Source organism: Lynx canadensis, chromosome B3, assembly GCF_007474595.2.
Source record: "Lynx canadensis isolate LIC74 chromosome B3, mLynCan4.pri.v2, whole genome shotgun sequence".
Classification (NCBI taxonomy): domain Eukaryota; kingdom Metazoa; phylum Chordata; class Mammalia; order Carnivora; family Felidae; genus Lynx; species Lynx canadensis.
In genome coordinates, this window is record NC_044308.2 from 109,848,795 (window position 1) to 109,870,949 (window position 22,155).

At 38.7% G+C, this 22,155-nt stretch overlaps 1 protein-coding gene across 3 annotated transcripts in view; it reads right to left on the reverse strand.

Moving 5' to 3' along the window:
• Positions 1 to 22,155, reverse strand: part of WDR89 (WD repeat domain 89) — a 38,102-nt gene that overhangs the window by 13,477 nt on the left and 2,470 nt on the right. The window contains exon 2 of one of the 3 annotated variants that reach the window (XM_030319264.1): positions 11,884 to 11,954. The exons of 1 other annotated variant lie outside the window; for it this stretch is intronic. The gene's annotated coding sequence lies outside the window, so the exon portion shown is untranslated. Of the gene's footprint in view, positions 1 to 11,883; positions 12,909 to 22,155 lie in introns of those variants that run through there. One more of the 3 variants, XM_032593368.1, reaches the window with a different exon arrangement.

Consider the following 22,155-nt stretch of genomic DNA (forward strand, 5'->3'; position numbering starts at 1 on the left):
AGCGTCCGACTTCGGCTCAGGACATGATCTCGAGGTCTGTGAGTTCGAGCCCCGCGTTGGGCTCTGTGCTGACAGCTCAGAGCCTGGAGCCTGCTTCAGATTCTGTGTCTCCCTCTCTCTCTGACCCTCCCCTGTTCATGCTCTGTCTCTCCTTGTCTCAAAAATGAATAAAACGTTAAAAAAAAATTTTTTTAAAACAAGGGAAGAATTCTAAGTAATTTAAGGAGATATACCTCCTCCAGGAGGTGGAGCTTAATTCTCCTCCCCTCCAGTACAGACTAGTCTTAATTACTTGCTTCAAAGAATAGAGTATGAAAAGAGTAAAAAATAGTAACTTTAAGTAGAGGAACCTGGAAGATATCACCTTACCCAACTGATGAAGGTTAAATCGTGTTGATGTCACGTGCCCCCTGGTGTGACATGATGGGAAAGATCCTTCGCTTCTGTGGTATTCTTCCCCCTAATCCATCACCCCGGTGGAATCATGAGAAAACATCACACAAACCTACATTCAGGGATATCCTACAAACACCTGGTTGGTACTCTTCAAAAGTTTCAAGGTCATGAAAAATAAGCAAGATCTGAGAGACTGTCACAGTCCGGAGGAGACTAAGGAGGTTTGACAACTAAATGTGGATGTGGTATCCTTGACTGGACTGACCAGAAAAAGGATATTAGTGGAAAAGCTGGTGAAATCCAAACAAACTGTATAGTTTAGTCAATAGTATTGTACCAGTGTTAATTTCTTAGTTTGGGTAAATGTTACCAAATTTGGTTTGGAGACATTAACATTAGGGTGAAGGGTATATAGAAACTGTAGTATCTTTGCAACTCTTCTAGAAACCTAATCTTATTCAAAAAACACTTTTTTAAAATGTTCTTGATACACATCATGGACGTTTGGAGGGATAAGAAAGGATTTTACATACATACGTGCTAGGAATGTTGCTATGCCAAAAAGCTCTTGTGTCAATCTCAATTCCAGACCTGAGATAACTCAGGCCAGTCATGAAGGCCACCACCAACCTCTCCCCCAGTCAGCTCTCTCTTTTCATTATAAAAATATAAAAAATAAAATCGAACACTCCCAGATTTGGAAAGAAGTCAATTGAGGAGGAAGGTAGGCAACCTCAGAAACACTCTACGAAGTAAATACCCTTACTTACTAAACCGCAGGAGCTCAGCAAAGAGGGCTGCTAGGGCTTACTGTATTTCTAAAGTCTATGCTACTTGTGGGAAATGAGAAGCAGCTCACAGGAGTGGGATATACCCAGGACTTGGTACGGATCTCAGAGGAGAAAACAGAGACCAGGGCCCCCAAGGTTTGCCTCAGTCCCAGTGACTAGTTTTTGCAAGTGGAAGTACATTGTGTCATGTTTGGGCCAGGTGATCCGGAAGTGGTGTGTCTTCACCTTCTCTTCACCTAACTGCTGGCTGGATGAAGAGGACTTCAGAGCCCTCTGGTTGAGCCATAAAATGAAAGGGTCTGAGCCCTCCAGTCATCACATGAAAGGCTACCTGCTCACCAGAAAAACCTACGTCTGAGTATATCCATCAGTTGTGTAGATATCTGAAACATATAGTTTAAAAAACTGAAAAACAAAATGACCCAACCTCATAATACTATTCACATTTTCTTTAGGTTAAATCCAAAGTGGGGGGGAGGGCGCCTGGGTGGCTCAGTCGGTTAAGCGACCGACTCCTGATTTCGGCTCAGGTCATGATCTCGTGGTTTATGAGACTGAGCCCCACATTGGGCTCATGCTGACAACACAGAGCCCGCTTGGGATTCTCTCTCTCTCAAAATAAATAAACTTAAAAATAAAAGGGCAATTAATTTCTTATACTAAAGAAACACCAGACCTTCAGCACTTACATTTTATTTATTTTTTATTAAATCCAAATTAAATGTAATACTACTTAGAGAAAATGTATAATATACCATCCCATTTTAATAAAATCATTCCTATGCACATTTATGCTCACTCTATCTGTATATATGTGCAGAAAGATCTCCAGAATAACGTTCGTAAAATGTATTTCAAATATCTGGAGTGCATATGTGTACATGTGCACGCACCTGGGGGTGTGTGTTGTCTTTCTAGTACTTTTCTATATTGCTAAATTTTTTTTTTAATGTTCATTTATTTTTGAGAGAGAGACTGAGACAGAGTGCAAGTAGGAGAGGGGCAGAGACAGAGGGAGACACAGAATCCGAAGCAGGTTCCAAACTCTGAGCTGTCAGCACAGGGCTTGACACGGGGCTCAAACTCACAAACTGTGAGATCATGACCTGAGCCAAAGTCGGTCACTCAACCAACTGAGCAACCCAGGCACCCCATATATTGCTAAAATTTTTAATAATGAACAACTAATATACAGTAAGGCTGGTTTCTGAACTCAAGCATTCTTGTTCCAGAGCCCACAGTATTAACTCCTATATTATACTTCCCCTATAATAAGGCACACCTACAGATATGTAACATTATACATATATGTGCATTATTCATAGACGTATGTGTAATAAGTATACATCAGATTTTATTTATTTATTTATTTATTTATTTATTTATTTATTTAGTAATTTCTATGCCCAGTGTGGGGCTTGAACTCACAACTCCAAGAGTCACATGCTTTACCAACTGAGCCAGCCAGGCATCCCAAGTACATATCATATTTTTAAAAAATAAGGGTGGGGGCGGCTGGGTGACTCAGTTGGTTAAGTGTCTACCTCCTGACTTTGGCTTAGGTCATGATTTCATGGTTCGTGGGTTTGGGCCACATGTCGGGCTCTGTGCTGGCTCTGCCCCTCTCTCTGCTCTTGCCCCACTAGTGCGTGCGTGCACACATGCTCTCTCTCTCTCTCAAAATAAATAAACTTAAAAACAATATGGGTAGATGATGTTAGCTGTATAGTAAGCATATATCATAGTTATTTTTTAAAAAGGGGGCGGACTATATTAATAGAGCACTTGGAAGGAGTAGCTACTACTGTCATGTATTAATGGCAAACATGAAAAATCTAATGGGAGCCACAAAAATCTCTATGCTGGATATTAAAGAAGCTTATTAGTTATCAAGCATATCTAATGTCAGCGTATCTGTTAAAATTTTTTTTTTAACGCTTATTTATTTTTGAGACAGAGAGAGACAGAGCATGAATGGGGGAGGGGCAGAGAGAGAGGGAGACACAGAATCGGAAACAGGCTCCAGGCTCTGAGCCATCAGCCCAGAGCCCGACGTGGGGCTCGAACTCACGGACCGCGAGATCGTGACCTGAGCTGAAGTAGGATGGTTAACCGACTGAGCCACCCAGGTGCCCCTAATGTCAGCCTATCTGAAGCAAAACTGCACAAGTAAAACTTAGGAAGCTGGTTATTAATATTTATTTCAGAAAAACCAGGAAGAGTGAAATAGTCACTCCTATTCAGTATCAGTATGTCTTAGAGGAAACAATACCTTGGGATAAAAAGTATGCATTGGTTTAACTTCAGCAGAACATCTCTCAGAAAACATTTATGTCAAAAATTTAGACAAATTTGTGTGTGTATTTTAAACTAACACAGAACTGGCTTTGAAACAATTTGCCAAAGAGCCATTTGTTTTCAATTGGGAAGAAGTGCTGAATATTGAGTGGAAGGTATGCTAAACTGACATCTGCTACAACTTCGATGTAATTTTAAATATCATATTCATTAATGACTGAGACTAAATGTCTTTGTAAATTAATCCTGCTTAGTGAGTCTGAATATGCTATTCTTATTCACAGGAACGTTCAAAGATACTGGCTGCAACAACATATGGCATCTCATGCATTAAATACACTAAAATTCGTAGGGAAAGCAGAGTTTTTAAAGTGCAGGAATCTGTTACCAAGGAAAAGGGGGAGGGGGAGGAGGGAATGACACACACACTTTCTCATGCAGTCGGGGATACAACATTCAAGTATCAAGTTCCAGATATAACATTCAAGTATCTTTTTAAAAACAAAGACATTTTTCTCAGTAACATCCTGCACTAATTTCTCAAGTAAATCTTCCACCGAAAAGTCACGCTTTGAAGTAAATCTATGAACGCCCTGCTTCTTTCAACAAGAACAATTAACTGTGTTTGCCTTTCCAGAACAACCAGCTGGTTAACCAAATAGAGACAGAAACCAAACTTCCCCAGTCACCAGATGTCTTAATTTGGAACAGTTAGTAGCAGTGTGGAATAATCCAAAATTTTGAGTTGGTACTATATGTTTACTACTTCTTTTTATAAGTCTGAATAGACGTTTTTAAAAATTAAGCACATGCATTCTCTTTAATAACTGCAAAAAACGGTGGGGGATAAAAAGAACCAATCCCTAGAGGCCATAACAGAATGATGTTAACATCTAAGAACCAGCCACTTGCATATTATGTTATAGTTAGAAATTGATAAGCAATATCAACATTAAATCTGCTCAGAAGTCCTAAAGAATGACCCTTTTCAATAATTCAAAACCAAATCTTGAAGGATGGGAATGACAGGCCTAGAACACACTGGATTCAGCAAAGAACACGGGCAAAGTCCTAGCTTTCATTGAGGCCAGTGGGGTGACAGACAGCTATTAGACAAATAACTAATTATAATAATGAAAAGTCAAAGTGGTATGAAAAATAATACTGGTTAAGGCCATAAAAATGAGGCAGGACAAGCCTTTTGGATTCAGTCATTAAAGGAAAATCTCGGGGTGCCTGGGTGGCCCAGTCAGTCAAGGGTCTGACTCTTGGTTTCAGCCCAGGTCATGATCTCACACTCAGTGAGACTGAGCCCTGGCGCTTCAGGCTCTGCACTGACAGCACAGAGCCTGTTTGGGATTCTCTCTTTCTCTCTGCCCTTCCCCTGTTCATCCCCTGCTCAAAATAAATAAATAAACTTCAAAAAATAAATAAAGGAAAATCTCTCCCATGAGGTGACATTTCAGCTGAGACCAGAAGGAAATGAGGGTGTGGGCTAAAAGCCTCCTGGGCAGAGAGAAACAGCAAGTGGTCCACAGCAGCTGAAGATGAGTCAGAGAAGGAAAGTGGTACAGGAAATAAGGTTAAAGAGGTAGCTGGAGACAAATAAGGGCTTTGCAGGGCCACGGTCGGAACATTCAATTTTATTTATTTATCTTTAACGTTTATTTATTTTGAGAGAGAGAGAGAGAGAGAGAGGTGGGGGGTTGGGGGGGGGAGAATCCAAAGCAGGCTCCAGGCTCTGAGCTGTCAGTACAGAGCCCAACGCAGGGCTTGACCTCATGAACTGTGAGGTCATGACCCGAGCCGAAATCAGATGCTTAACTGAAGGAGCCACCCAGGCACCCGTATATTTTATTCTTAAGTGAGAAGGAAAGCCAGTTAAGAGCAGGTGAGAGATGTTTGTGGAGGGATTCCTCTGGCTGCTGCCTAGAGCATAGACCTTGGGGGAAGAATGGAAGTAAGTGAAAGGTTTATGCAAAATTCTGGGCAGCAGATATAAAAGAGAGAAATGGCTGGATACAGGCCACAATTATGAAAGAGGAATAAACAGAATTTCCTGATTAGACTGCAAGTAGGGTATGGGGAGAGGTGACAAAGATGGATGATTCTTAGGTTTCTGGCCTGAGCAACAAGGCCAACGTTGGCATGTTACTTTTAGGGTAATTACAAGTTTTTAAGAAAATTACAAGATGGTTAATTAGATAATTAGACAAGTATCCAATTGCTTAAATAGTCTTTACTGATCGACCGTGGTATATTAATACACTGGAATTCTACATGGCAATAAAAAACCATATACGACTGGTACATGCAACAATAATGGAAGCATCTCAGAACTGTTTAGTGACAGAAGCCTGAAACAGAAGGATACTATTATAATTTCACTTACACAGAATTTAAAAACAGGCAAAACAAGTCTAAAATGGTAGAAATCACAATACTGGTTATCTTTTGAGGGGGATACGGACTGGGAAGGACAACAGGAGAACTTTGTGGGTGGTGATTATGCACAGATATATGCATTTGAAAAACAAACAAACCATCATGGAGGAGAATGACCCCCTGCTTCCACCATGATTCTCACCTTGAGTGAAAAGCATCAATGGCTGAAAGAGGAAGAAGACAGTGTCATGAAATCCCTTATTTGGCATAGGTAAGCAGGGCCTGCTAAAAGTTGACAGTGGAGGAGGAACAATGAGGAAAACTCTTCAGCATACCAGGCGCAATACTAAGCACAAGATATTAACAGCCCACCGCTGAAGAATTTCAAGTCTGTAGTGTACTAAAAGTAACCATAACAACAACAAAACCTAAGTCAGCTCACCTACTGATTAGACTATTCAATCCTTAACACAGTCTGATAGAAGCAGAGATGTGTCCACTTCCAGGAATAAATATTTTTTACCTCAGTATCTACTATTCTTCTACATACAATACCCAGAATTCAATTTAAAAAAAAAAGTAAAAAAAGAAAAAAAAAAAAAAAAGAGATGCACACAAGCAAGAAAAAAACAAATTGTCAAGAAATAAGGCAATGACTAGAAAAGACATGGAGATCACCCAAATAATGGACTTTAAAATGATCATGAATTGGCTATTAAAAACAAAACAAACAAAAAACAATAAATGATGGTGAGAATGTGAAGCAATTGGAACCCTTATACAATATCAGTGGGAATGTGAAATGTAGCAGCCTGTGAAAAAGTTTGGTAGTTTCTCATAAAGTTCAACATATGTTCATGCAAATATTTGTATAGGATTGTTCACAGTAGCACTATTCATAATAGCAAAAAACAACCCAAGTGTTTATTGATGGATGAATGAATAAACAATATATGGCATACCCATGCAATGGAACATTATTCTGCCATAAAAAGGAATGAAGTCCTGCTAAATGTTACAACATGGATAAACCTTGAAAACATTATGCTAAGACCATATATTTAACACAAAAGACCACATATTGTATGATTCCATTTATATGAAATGTCTAGAAGAGGCAAACTTGTACATCAAAAAGATTAACGGTTGCCAGGGGCTGGGGGAAGAGGGAAATTTGAAGTGACTGCTAAGAGATATAAAAAAACTATGGGAGTCAGTGGACAAAGAGTGACATTTTTAAAGCATTCAAAGAAAAGGAAAATTTGTCAACACAAAGCTCTATACCCAGCAAAAATACCTTTCCAAAAAAAAAAGGCTAAAAGAAAAACAATCAGAAAAAAGCTGAGAGGAATCATTGCCAGTAGTGTGCAAAATAAGAAATGTTAAAGAAAGTTATTCAGCCAAACAAGTACTGGAAATCTAGATTGACATGAAGGAATAAAGAGAACTGAAAATGGTAAATATGAGGGTAAATTTAAGACCCTGTTCTTCTTTTAAAAATCTCCTTAAAAAACAATTGGCTGTTTAAAGCAAAAAATACTAACAACATATTAGAGTGTTATTAAAAGTCAAATACATGACAGCATTAGTAAGAGGACGGGAGGGAAGAAATGGAAACATATGCTGCAATATATGTTCTTACACCACAATTTGTTATCACATTATCTAAAGGCAGACTTTATAGAAGTTAAAGAAGTACATTATTATATATATTATATAACACATATGACATCATATTATATTATATATATAACTATCATATTATATATATGATATTATATATTATTTGAAAGTAGACTTTACACAAGTTAAAGAAGTGCATTGTAAACCCTAGAGCAACAACTAAAGGAAAAAACAGGTAAAATTAGCAAACTAATAGTAGAGATAAAATGTAATTATAAAAACACTTAATCCAAAAGACAGCAAGAAAGAAGAAAAAAGGAACAAAAAACTAAAGAGAAAAATAAAAAAATCTAGAAACAACTAGCAAGATGGTAGATTTAAATCCAACCATATCAGCAATTACATTAAATATAAATGATCTGAATATCTCAATTGAAAGGCAGAGATTCTCAGGGGAAAGAGGCAAGACCCAACCATATGCTGATATGCTGTCCAAAGGAAAACTATTTTAAATATAAAGCAGATTAAAAGTAAATGGATAGAAAAGGATATACCATGCAAACATTAATAAAAGGAAAGCTACAGTGGCTTCTTAATACCAGACAAAGGAGAAGTCAGAATAAGAAATTGACTCAAAATTGATCATAGATGTAAACATGAGAGCAAGAACTACAGAATTCCAAGGAAAAAAATAGGGAACCTATGACCATAAGATCGGTGGAGATTTCTTAGAATACAAAAAGCATGTACTAGAAAAGAAAAACTTGTTAATTGAAATTTAAAACTTCTGCTTTTTGAACGAGAGTGATATGGGGGGCAGTGCATAAGATGATTTCACAGGAGGTGAGATAGTTTGCTGAAACGTGTTAAGTGTGGTGTGAATGTGAGAGTGTCCTGACAGACTGGGGTACAAAGATGGTCAAAGAGGATCCCATAACTATCTCTTTGGTAGCTTTAACTAAAGCGGCAGTAGTAGGTAAGTAAGGTGTGGTGGGTGTCTTCAGGGAAATGAATCTAATTTTTGGGTGTAGTAACTCAGATGTCAGTGATAGCCCCTGCGTTTTTGGGTAAGTACTTTAAGGGCATTCCCTTCTCTCTCATATACAAAAAGGAAAGAGGGTAGCTGATAATTTGTGTATCCAAGGGCAGGGGGATTTATTAAGCTTTCCTTCAAGGTCTTAAAGATCAAACTATCTTGGTCATCCCAAACAATGGGGTATACTCCTTAATGAACCAACAAGGAGAAATTTGGGGTCCAATTATGACAATAGCCAGCTAGCCCAAAAAAAAACCTGTAAGTGACATTTGCCTTTAGGGTTTGGAAAGTTGAAAATGTCTTGAAACCTTTAAACTAGGTACAGTCCCTGTTATGAGATTAAATGTCCTAAATATCAAACCTCAGTTTGGAAAAATTGTAATTTTTCCTTTGAGACCCTATGTCCTTCAATGGCTAAGATTTTCAACACGTAAACACTCTCTTTTTGTGAGGAGCATTGGAAGGGCAAGCAAAAAAGCAAATCGTCCACATATTGTAGTAATGGAGACTTCAGAGAATTTTGTCGTTTAAGTCAGCTTCTAAAACTTGTGAGAAGATAGACTCTCAGTGAAGCCCTGAGGCATGACTGTCTAGGAATACAGTTATCCTTCCCAGGTAAAGGCAAAAAGATATTAATTATCCCTACCAACAAGGATCTTTTAAAATCCATTGCATAAGTCAATCAAAATTAAAAAAAAAAATGCTTCTAGTAGGAATGGATACCAATAGCATGTGGAGATTAAGGATGACGGGGAGGCAGGGACTTAGAATGTTATTTATTGCCCTAGGTCTTAGACAAATCTCCATCCTCAGCCACTCAATTTTTTGCAGGCAAAATAGGGTATTATGAGGACTGGTGCAAAGGATAACGAGTCCTTGAGACTTATCATCCTCTGTAATAAGCCTTATGCCCTGTAAGCTTTATTTATAGGATATTGTTTTTTTTGTTGGGAGAGTTTTTTGAGGGGTCAATCTGGATCTTAATGGGAGGGGCAATATGAACTCTGCCTACATCTGTTAACGATTTTGCCCAAAAAGTGGGGGTTACCAGGTTTAACAGCGGGGACGAGTCTGAAGTTTAGACTTCCTTGGCTTGTAGAGTGCAAGTAAGGGCAAAGAGGATTGAATTTTCCTAAGTGTTGGGATTCAAACTCAATGGTTATTTCCCTTTTGAGAGAAAAAAAATGGCAACATTAGATTTCTCCAGAAAATCTCCTTCTAATGTGTGGGAACTAAATCATTGAGGAGAAATGGGTAGCTCAACTTGCCAAAGTCCCAGACAAAAACATATGGGCTTAGAAATAGGCACACATTGTGGTTTATTTAAGACCCCCACTATCTGGGGCACCTGGGTGGCTCAGTCAGTTAAGCATCCGACTTCAGCTCAGGTCATGACTTCACGGTTCATGGGTTCGAGTCCCGATTCAGGCTGTGTGCTAACAGCTCAGAGCCTGGAGCCTGCTTCAGATTCCATGTCTCCCTCTCTCTCTGCCCCTCCCCTGCTTGCACTGTCTCTGACTCTCAAAAAAATGAATAAATGTTAAAAAAATTTAAAAAACAAAAGACCCTCACTGAGCATACATATTTTATTTATTTTGATTTTTCTTAAGTTTATTTATTTTTGACAGAGAGAGAGAGAGAGAGAGCAAGCGTGAGCTAGGGAGGGGGCTAGCTCTGAATCTGAAGCAGGCTCCAGGCTCCGAGCTGTCAGCACAGAGCCTGATGCAGGGCTTGAACTCACGAACCGTGAGATCATGACCTGTGCCGAAGTCAGACGCTTAACCAACTGAGCCACCCAGGCGCCCCCTGGGTGAGCATACATATTTTAGAGGAAGACTCTTTAATTGTAGTGTACTCTTTCAGTGTAGCTACTGATAGTGTAGCTCCTGAGTCCATTTCTAGCAATCTGTTTTCCAATGGCCAGGTTTTTTGCAGTAATGACATAGTTCTAGAAGATGGCTTTGGAGTTTCAATATTGGAAACCTTAGAAGTTACCTTTCCAAGGTAAAGACTCAAAATATTAGTTGTCTTTTTTTCTGGTGTCATCCTCTAGGGTGCAAGTAATTGATTAGCCAGATTGACAAAGTCAGGGATGCACACTGTCTCCCGTTCTATATGGGTTCTTTTGACCAACAGGAAGTCCTTGTTTGGGCCATTCACGAACATGGAATTAAAAGCCACCAGCGTGGATTCAACATCTATGGAAAGTCCAGAATTTTAAAAAATGATGTAGAGTCTGCTTTATTAGTCATGGACAGATTTGGTAGGCTTTTGAGTGTGTGCCTGAATTTTGTTCCAGTCCACAGGTTTGGGGAAGGCCCTAGGAATGGCTTCATGTGGACTTTTGTCCAGTCTGCAAGCCTGATCATATAAAAGGGTTGGTGGTTGATTTAGTTTAAACTCTAGAGATTGTTTGGGATTTCCCCAAACAGCAGTTTTAATCCACTGCTACACTTTGACCTTCTCTGATACGCATGTGGGCTAACTGATAAGAAATGGAAGAGCAGTTTGGCGAGTTATACTTTCAATAATGAATTCCTCAACAAATGCATGGAGACCCCAGTTACCTTGGGAAAATTCTTATAGTCCTAACTTTGGCCTTTGTCCATGGAGTGTAGGAAATCTGGGGTGGTTTAGAATCCTCAGGTTTAATTTTGAAAGGGAAGGTTTTAATGAGATCAGTGGATGAGGTTTCAGTAATAGGAAAGAAAGGAAGTTTAGAGAGAGGGTAAAGGGTTAAGAGAAGGCAAACAGGAAGATAGAGGAGGTAGAATAGTAAGGTTAGGAAAGACCTTGGTTAGCAGCAAGAACAGGCCTCCGGTGTTTTCTTCTTACACATTCTTAGTTATTTATTTGCTTTAATTTAGCAACAGTATTTTGTAAGGAGGCAATTTTAGAATCCTGAACACATTTGGAAGCTTCCAGATACCAATTAAAATAACCATCCCACTTGGATTGTTTAGTATTGTAAACATGGTCTTCTAAATCAGTTCAGAGAAAAATAAGTTTGGGGAGATCAAAGTTTCCACATAATGGTCACTGGAGTTCTAGGTTATCCTTAGTAAAACTGATTTAGTCAAACGTGTGTGAGGAAGGGCTGTAATTTTTTAACATAAAACCAGCGAGGGTTCCCCAAGGGGGGCCACCCTTAGAAAATGCAGATGACTGGGATCCCATTATCAGAAATAAGAGTACATACCAGAAGGACAATCCGCCCTTCTCCAGATCCCAAATAAAGTGAGAGAGCTCCACCAAAGGAGGCAGCTCAAGACCTGAGAGGAAACTTACCAAACTGAAAGTTACCTTGACTTGTACAAGCTATGAGTGCAAAGGGCTCAAGTGCAGGAAACTCACTTATTTCTGGAGGTTGGTGTTCCTGGTGATCACCTTCTTCAGATCTCACTTTGATACCATGTAATGTCTACCTAAGAGAAGAGAGATAAACTAAGGCAAAGTCGAGTTGCCAGAAACGGAGTTTATTCAGGAATAGTAGAGGATCTACAACTTGGGACATTCAAACGTCAGCAAGCTGTAGGAGTCCGCTGAAGGTTTTACTTGGGTTGCTTTTATGGGCAAGGAGTGTAAGAGGGGAAAGACCAGCAAGGGGCCAAGCAGCAAGTTCACTGGCTTGAAGATGGAAGACATTCTTGGTGTATGCTCATTGGTCAGAGGATAAATTTCAACCCTCTATAAATCAGATTATTTGTGAGAAGTCAGTCTCAGTCTTTTGAGTTCCATTTTCTGCGGGTGCATGTGTGAGGTTCTCCACTTCATATCCTTCAGTTCCATTTTACATTAAAAATTTTCCAGTTTTACCCACATCAAGCGCAAGGGACACGTGGGGATGCCCAAAGGTGGATGCACAGCAGACATTTGGCTACAACAGGCTATAGCTTGGCGGAAATGTATGGAATTGGGTCATCAGATTACAGGTAGTAGGCAGTAGTTAAAAACTAGGAAAGTGGATAAACCTTCTGAAGGGAAATTATGCAGAATGCTATAAAACAGCAGGTCAAAAGTGGAACTCTAGAATACCATTGTTTAAAGAACAGGCCGACGAAGAATAAACTACAAGGGAGACAAAGAACAAAAGCACCAGAGGAAAATCAGAAAAGTGGCCAACCAACAGCTAATAGTAACTGATCATTAATATCTAGATCCAGCATCGGCCTCTTCATATGCATTGCTTCATTTAACCCTACCCAAAACCCTAAAAGATAGGTCTGTTTATTACTGCTTTTTAGACTAGGAGACTGAGGCTTAGAGAAATAGGCCTTGCATGGTAGTTTAAGAGAATGGGTATATGCTCGGGTTCAAGTCCTGGTGTCACAAGACATGTCTTTCTGCTTCCTATTCTTCAAACAGGGGTAACAGTTGCAACCTCAGAGGGTTGTTAAAAAGAATAACTTAATTACTACATCCTAAATGCTCAGAATGATGCCTGATACAGAAGAAGACCAGTAAGTGACCTAGAAGAAAAAAAATTTTTTTTCATTTATTTATTTTTGAGACAGAGAGAGACGGAGCATGAACGGGGGAGGGGCAGAGAGAGAGGGAGACACAGAATTGGAAACAGGCTCCAGGCTCTGAGCCATCAGCCCAGAGCCCGACGCCGGGCTCGAACTCACGGACCGCGAGATCGTGACCTGAGCTGAAGTCGGACGCTCAACCGACTGAGCTACGCAGGCGCCCCTAGAAGAAAATTTCAAAGAAATACAATAGTGTCAAATAACAAACCTGCAGAGTACACTATCAGATATAAATTCTACTATGTATAAGTAAACAAATACACACTCACCCCTGCTGTTAATCATGACAACTGAGATTGAAGTGAAAATGCATACACATACGGGCGTGCGTGCGCATGTGCACACACGGGGCAGGAGAGTGAGAAAGACTAGATACTTCTAACGTGAAGTCACAAAATGAAATGTTCCCCAAAAAAGTCTCCAAACAGAAAGATACTTTAACATATTAATAATTCTTTAAGTTTCCACTGTTAACCAGTGTTATTCCGACACTGGATATCTTACAATCATGTCAATGTATCTCACACAATCAGACAATATCTTATAAATATTTATAGATTGACACTTTCCTTTACATTTTAAGGTAGATTCACTATTTAATACTTCAAATTGGGTGAATGTCCAAAAGGGATCTGCTGAAATGAAATCAAAATAATGGCAAAACCCTGAACATAACTATTTATAGTCTTATACTTGTGTAAAGTTACAGTAGAACAGATGAGATCTCCTAACTACATTGTGCCATATCGTGGGAAGATCAGAATGCAGTTAAATTCTAAACTCATTTCCTCTCTTCTGAACATATTGAAAGATCCTGATATCAGAGATAACCAACAAAAGGCATAATTCTTGAACCATCCTGCAAAAGCCGGATATTAAGAGAAAAAAAATTTCACACTTAACAGATCTGACGTGAAGGATAAAAAGGACTGAAAATAATGTACTGTCGAATGTAAGTTTAGGAAACACAGGAATATGTTTAGCTTAGACTTAAGCCATCAAACTCTTTTAATACTTGCCTTCCTTGCCCTTGGAATTAACTACTACTGCCCTCTAGCAAGAGGTCCAAAAATTAGAGAACGGAAAAAAATATATATCATTCAGGATTTAGCTATAGTCTAAAGAGAAAGACGCTATAACTTATTAGTAATTATTCAAATTTCTGTTGTTAATCATGACAAGTGAGATTAAATTTTCCTTACTTGTTCTTTCCTCTCTTCCCCATGCAACATAAATTATCACCTCTATGTGAACTCCTGGATTTTATCTTCAACCCTGATCTCTCTCCAAAATTCCAACCCCATAGCTCTAATGTTTGCCCAGACCTCTACCCCTGAACATGCTGCCAAAACTCCAAATTAAATATACCCAAAATAGGGGCGCCTGGGTGGCGCAGTCGGTTAAGCGTCCGACTTCAGCCAGGTCACGATCTCGCGGTCCGGGAGTTCTAGCCCCGCGTCAGGCTCTGGGCTGATGGCTAGGAGACTGGAGCCTGCTTCCGATTCTGTGTCTCCCTCTCTCTCTGCCCCTCCCCCGTTCATGCTCTGTCTCTCTCTGTCCCAAAAATAAATAAACGTTGAAAAAAAATATTTAAAAAAATAAATAAATAAATATACCCAAAATATAACTCAAACACCTGTATTCTTCATCTCTGTTAACGATATGGTATTCTCAGCCACCTAGGCCCAACATCACAGAATCATTTTTGATTAAAGAAAGTCACAGGACAACACTCAAGGAACTAAAAAAACCTCCCTTGAAAATCGCCCTTCACATCTATCTCATCACTGTTCACCCTGCCATTATCCTCCATTTTTTATCCAGTTTTCATTACCCCTCATCTGCAACTGAAATATGTTTTCTCTACACCCCTGACACACACACAGGACAGGAAATACTCAATTTAACCTCTAATTCCTGGAAAAAGATGGCAAGAATAGGACAAATTTTACTTCCTATGAGAGTAAGATCATATAAAAAAACGTTGTTCTTAGAAATTATTTTCATGTTGTAAAAAACACTGACATTCAGCATGACACAAAGTGGAAAATAAAAGTAAACATGCGATGCCACAAACATTTTTTAAGTACATAAAACTACTTAATTTTTATAAAGTGACATATACATTCTTTTGTTTTTGCATGGGCTGCAGTTGTTTCAACTTGTGAATCACATGCTGTATTTTACAGCAGCCCCAGACATATCAATATTTTAACGGGTAAAATATCTTCCCTACAATAATAAAACTGCAAAAAAGGTTGCCATTCTCTCCAAGAATCCTATATTGTTTTCTTGAGTTATCTAGGTCATACCCATGCTTCAAGATCTAGCTCAGATTCTACCAGTACCACATTTTTCTTAACCTAGCCTAAAGTAGGTTTATACTTACTCTGAATGCCAAAATATTGTCTGTTATTTACATAGCAGTAATCGCATACCAAATATATTGAAGTGTTATTTATCCCTAGCTGTTTTACATATTTATATTCGTTTCTGTCTACTATAGAGTATATATCTCTTAAGGACATGAACCATGTTTTCCAATTCTCTAGTATCAATCCTCTACCAGCCTGAGGCTAACTCTATAGCCTACCTCACAAAATCCTACTTCCTGTGAGAGGTATATAAAAATACAAACACACACAAAACACACTCCATAGAGGACAAAGGGGCAAGGATAAGGAACTACACAGATATGTAAAACAACAACAAAGGTAGGACGTGCGCGCGCACACACACACACACACACAAGCCACAGAGGCAGCCATCCCTTTTCTGGAGAAAGCAAAGAAATAAAGAAAAAGAAATAAATCAAACAGTATCAACACTGACATCCATGATACCCATAACCACAGCTTTGAGATCAATTCATCTCAACCTATAAAGTTACAGAAAACACCATGAAGGGAGAACTGAGGAAGCTAAGAAAAGGCTTGGGATTTGGGAACATCACTTTACCATCGCACATAGTACCCTAGAAGCAGAAAGCATTCAATAAACACCTGCTGGTGTGAATGTAATTTAATACATATTCTTACACACCCAAATTCTGGAATTAAACTATGTTCAAAATGCTATTCTTGCATGAAATGAGTTATAGGATCAAATTACCTCAAATTTCCAGAATAATGCAGTAAATACTATGTGCTTTGCTTATATACATACGTTTTTGATGCCAAAAAGAGATACATCCACATTTTAATCATTCAAGATTTCCAAAATAACCCAATGATTCATAAATTGTATTCTTCCTATTTTTAGAATGGCTCAAGGGATTTGTGTGATTCTCAAACTCCTTTCTTAATTCCTAAGAAAAAGTTCAATTTGATTTTACAATCTTAGGGGGAAAAAAGAGGGGAGAATTTAGAGGGAATAAAGTAGCTCTGTAAAAATAATTCAGTGCTACGTTAAATACAAATAAATGATAGGCTAATGGAGTCACAAGTTTAAAAAACCAAACCATTACGAAAAATTTAGCTTCAATATCTCCTTTCTTCCTTTCCTGAAAATAGATGCCTGTCATGCATGGTAACAACTTAAAAGCCCAAGTAACACAGGGCTGAAGGATTCACGAAGAAAGGGAAAGACTCTGATTGAATAAGAACCAAGATGAAAATATCCTGACAAGTGGCCAAGAATTGGAAACACAGTGGGAAATAAAGGAACATGTCTTTGTGGTGGACTTGGTTGATATGAGTGAGCTGAAAAGGGGTTATGGGAAAAGACCTGCACTAGAAGTGAGGGAGCATGTTTTTGTTTGTTTTGTTTTGGGTTTTTTTTTTTTTTTTGCACATGACCTTTAGTAAATCACTGAATCTACTCTGAACTTGGTTTTCTCACACTTCCACTTATTCTTCTTACTGGCTCTTTTGTATCCATCAATGATATTAATAGTAACTAAGATATATTGAACTCTTGTTGTATCCAAGGTACTATTCTGAATGCTTTCTATGCATTATATCTCATTTAATCCTGGGGACAGCCCTATACAGTAAGTACCTTATTTACCCATTTTATAATTAGAAAAGTGGGGCTTAGAAAAGGCAGGTGATTTGCCAAAGATCACATGGTTCACAAATGCATAGCAGGGACTGGAACTGAAATCTGATTTTAGAGCCCACACTCTTAAATGCTTTCTTACGCTGACCCCCAAATGATATAAAAGACATGTTCTACAAAGCATTTTTAAATGGCCATTCAAATGTAAGGTTGTTATTATAATTCTCATCTGCACTAAATGAATCAATATCATTTATATAACCAAGCAACATACAGTTAAAATGTTTAAAGCATACACATGTGGAAAGTCTTAATACCAGCAAAAATTTAAGATAAAAAGCAGTATCAAATGATGTGAAGTTCAGCATAACTTTTAGTTGTCTGGACATGCAAATTTCCAAGTACTTACAAGCTTAAAAAAAGATTGAAAATCTGTATATGCTATAAGATATAGTAAATTTAACACATAAGCCTTGACCTAGAGCTTTTTCTCTCCTAGCTATTATTTCACATTCCTACTTGATGAATGATATGGAGTAAAATCAGAGAAAGATATTTAATAGGGTTTGTCAGGCACTGTTTTAAGCACTGCACAAATATTTACTCATGTAATTCTCAGAACAGCCTATGAAGCACTTGCAATTATCCCATTTCATGGACAGATAACTGAAACGCAGAAGGGTTACATGTAAACAGCCCAAGATTATAGAGCTACTAATTGCAGTCAGTGCTCAATTCAGGCAGTTTGGTTTAAAAATCTGTGCTCTTAACCGCTAGCTCTGCTATAATCCAAGGAATGGTGAAATTTTTTTTTTAAAAAAGACAATAAAAAGTAATCATAACAATGATCACGAAGAATGCCCACAAAGAGAATAAAGTCATCACCTATCTCAGCATCCACACTAACACTAAGGAAAATGTAAAGAAATATTAACTGACATGGTAAATGAAGTAATATAAATTATCAGTTTTAGTTATAATGGCACACTAAGCTTACCAGTCTTTGAAAGAAGAGGTTTCTTTTAATTTTCATGTGAGACTGGGATACCTGTGGCTCAGTTGGTTAGGCATCTGACTTTGGCTCAGGTCATGATCTCATGGTTCATGAGTTTGAGGCCTGCACTGGGCTCTCTGCTGTTAGCACAGAGCCCACTTTGGATCCTGTCTTCCTCTCTCTCTGTCCCTCCCCTGCTCGCATGTGTGCACTCTCTCCCTCTCTCTCTCTCAAAAATAAAAAAATAAATATTAAAAAAATTTCCTATGAAATGATATTGTTAGCAAATGACATTTGGAGACTAATACTCGTTAACATTAACTTAAGAGACTTGCTCAACAGGATTTTTATCATTTCTTCGTCCATTCAACATATGAAGAGGCAAAAAAACTGTGGTAGAGCTCTAAAAAAAAAAAAAAAATCACATGAGCTAGTGGAGCTCACAACAGAATTAATGATAAATTTGAACCCTTTAAAAGTACAACAGAGGGCATCTAGGCGGCTCAGTCAGCTAAGTCCAACTCTTGATCTCAGGCCTTGATTTCAGGGTTGTGAGGTCAAGTCCTATGTTGGGCTCCATGTTGGGAATAGAGCCTACTTAAAAAAAGTACAGTAAATACTTAATATGATCTTAATAAAAGAATCACATTTTGCGAAGGACTATAGTATTTGTCATTTCATCAGATTCTCACAATTGTGAGAGTTTAAGTAAGACAAGTAGTAGTATTATACTTACAAATAAGTAAATTAAAGTTCAGCAAAGTTAAACATTTTGTATGCTCTAGATAGAAAGAGCTTTTTCTTTCTTTTTTTTTTTAATTTTTAATGTTTGTTTATTTTTGAGAGAGGGAGACAGAGCGTGAGTGGGAAAGGGGCAGAAAGAGAAAGGGAAACAAAGAATCTGAAACAGGCTCCAGGCTCCGAGCTGTCAGCACAGAACCCAACGCAGGGCTTGAACCCACAAACTGTGGGATCACAACCTGAGCTGAAGTTGGATGCTTAACTGACTGAGCCACCCAAGTGCCCCAGAGCTTTTTTTTTTTTTTTCAGTTTATTTATTTATTTTGAGAGAGAGAGAGAGAGAGAGAGAGAGAGAGAGAGATGGGGAGGGGCAGAAAGAGAGGGGGAGAGAGGATCTGAAGTGAGCTCTGTGCTGACAGCAGACAGCCCAATGCAGGGCTCGAAATCACGAACCGTGAGATCATGACCTGAGCCGAAGTCAGACACTTAATCGACTGAGCCCCTCAGGCACCCCAATAGAAAGATCTCTGACTCCATGTGCTTCTTCTATCACATCATGCTGCCAACAACTTTATGCTTATGCTTTTCAAGTTGTTTCATGACAATTAATGCTTAGGCAAGAAAATTTGGAAAATAATAAAGAGCACATAATGAAGGTTATGATCCTTAAAATGTTAAGAGTTTTGCTAAAGATCTTGTTTTATGATGTACAGTATATCTAGCTGAAATGATGAACCAGTTAACTCAGCCGAAATGGACTTGAAATCCAAGAAAAAAAATCTGCATTTAAAGTTAGATAAATCCACACACGTATCGTGATGAGCACCGGGTATAGAATTGTTGAATCAGCACACTGTACACCTGAAACTAATATAACACTGTTAACTATACTGGAATTAAAATAAAAAACTTAATAAAAAAACACTAAGTGAATCCAATTTTAAATGCTTAAATGGGAAATAATGTGACCCTGAAATAGTACTATTTTTCAAGAGTAAAAAACAAAAATCACTTCTAACCACCATTTACCTCAATCATTTAAGTTTCTTCTAAATCAAATAAGGCAACTTATAAAATCAAATGATTCTGTTTGATGATTGGGAAACCCAAGGAAGTTTTTATTTTCTGAGAAATGCTAGCTTCCCAGAGATGATCAGTTTCAAAGATAGTTCACCTAGATTTGATTATTACCAAACCAAGGCACAGAAAGGGCTGGGGAACCAAATAGGAACATTCAAGTGAAATTACTTAAAATGGATTACTGGGATAATTCTCTTTTAATTCTTTTTTTTTTTTTTTTGAGAGAGAGAGATAGTACAAATGGGGGAGGGGCAGAGACAGAGGGACAGGGGATCCAAAGTGGGCTCTGTGCTAACAGCAGAGAGCCCAATGTAGGGTTCGAACTCACGAACCATGAGATCATGATGAAGTTGGATGCTTAACCGACTGAGTCACTCAGTGCCCTACTGGGAGAATTTTTTAAAACATCAGTTACATAATTAGTCATCAGGAAAATGCCCAATAAACTGTACTTTGTACAAAAAATAAAAATTTCATAGCCTACGTGCCTGGGGCATCCGACTTCAGCTCAAGTCATGATCTCATAGTTTGTGAGTTCTTGTCTTAAGTCGGGCTGTGTGCTGACAACTCAGAGCCTGGGCCAATTTCACATTCTGTGTCTCCCTCTCTCTGACCCTCCCTGCCCACACTCTGTCTCTCTGTCTTCTTCAAAAATAGACATTAAAATTTTTTTTTCTAGCCTATAAACTGTACACTATACCCTCACATCCCTAAGTCAGGTGACACACATTGGACTCGCAAAGAAGATGACCTAAAACTAGTTTTGCAACCACTAGCTTGACGTCCATTTTCAGGGAATAAAATCACCAAAGTGAAAACGCTTAAAAAAGAATCTCTTTAGAAGTTATTTGTGAAAAAATATTGTGGAATTCTCTCCTTGTTCCCATTTTACCCAAGCATGAGTAGCTCAAACTCAGACCTTGGATCTGGTCCCCTTGTAGACTATGGATATAGAATCCACACTTGGCAAAGTCTAAGACTGTGGCTGGCTACCTCCTCAGAGAACAAAAGAAAATGGCTGCATTACATGGTTATTGGTCCGTACATCTAGACTTTGTCAGGGCAAAGGATACGAAGCTTTTTCCTGCAGACCTATGATAGCATTGGTATGGGGTCAGCTTAAAAAGTACTTTGTCGGGGCGCCTGGGTGGCTTGGTCAGTTAAGTGTCCGACTTCGGCTCAGGTCATGATCTCACGGCCGGTGAGTTCGAGCCCCACGTCGGGCTCTGTGCTGACCTTTCAGAGCCTGCAGCCTGCTTCAGATTCTGTGTCTCCCTCTCTCTCTGCCCCTCCCCTGTTCATGCTCTGTCTCTCTCTGTCTCAAAAATAAATAAACATTGAAAAAAAAATTTAAAAAAAAAGTACTTTGTCCAATAAGGTTGTCTAGAGACACGTGGCGGCCATGGAGAGCTCACAGGGTGAAGAAACTAAACGCTGCGGGCTGAGAACAAATCTTAAGCAGCTGACTAAGTATCATAGCAGAGACTAATTCATCAGCAGATCATTAGTGAGGCACACAACTAGACATTAGGTGTCACTTTGTATTAGAGTTCTAGCCCAAGCAACATGAGAAAAAGTAATGTAGGTCACTTCCAGGCCTTGCCCATATAGATGGCCCACATGTGCTTCTCCTTCCAACTCCATACACAAGGCACAGAGATCTTTACTGAATAGTTCTCACGTAATGAATGCCTACTCAGAGCTGGGCTCTTTTTCATCTTCATTCATACTGAATGGTAACAAACCTGACTCATGAGATCCTGTCTCCTAATTATGATTCCTAAGCAGACACAAGAGCAACAGTTGGGCTATCTTCTTCTGAAGATATGACCAAAACCTAAAGTCATCAGAGCTGCTGTCTTGCTGGGGGAATTGGAGAGTATGTATCAATGATGAGGGACTGTCAGTCCAGTTCTCCATGAAGCCGAGTGCACATTCTAGCCATAGGAACAATGGGACCTAGAGTAGTTATCGGGTTGCTTAAATGGCTTCCTTATAATGAATCCCCATCATCTGAGGTCATGCTTCTTAAACCGGAGGACACATCAATGACTAGAGTAAACTGGCTATTATAAGCCACAAGTCTAAATCCCTAGAATAGCAAAGTTATGATGTGGCAACTAATTCAGAAGAATATCAAACATGGCATATTATGAAGTGGAATACAAAAATCACACGAGTTTTTAAAATAGAAGAGTAAAATTCAAAGAAATTTCATTCTTTGAAGGTGTTAATGCAGGCTTTGTGTTCAGCTATCACTGGAATATTCATTTACCACTATTT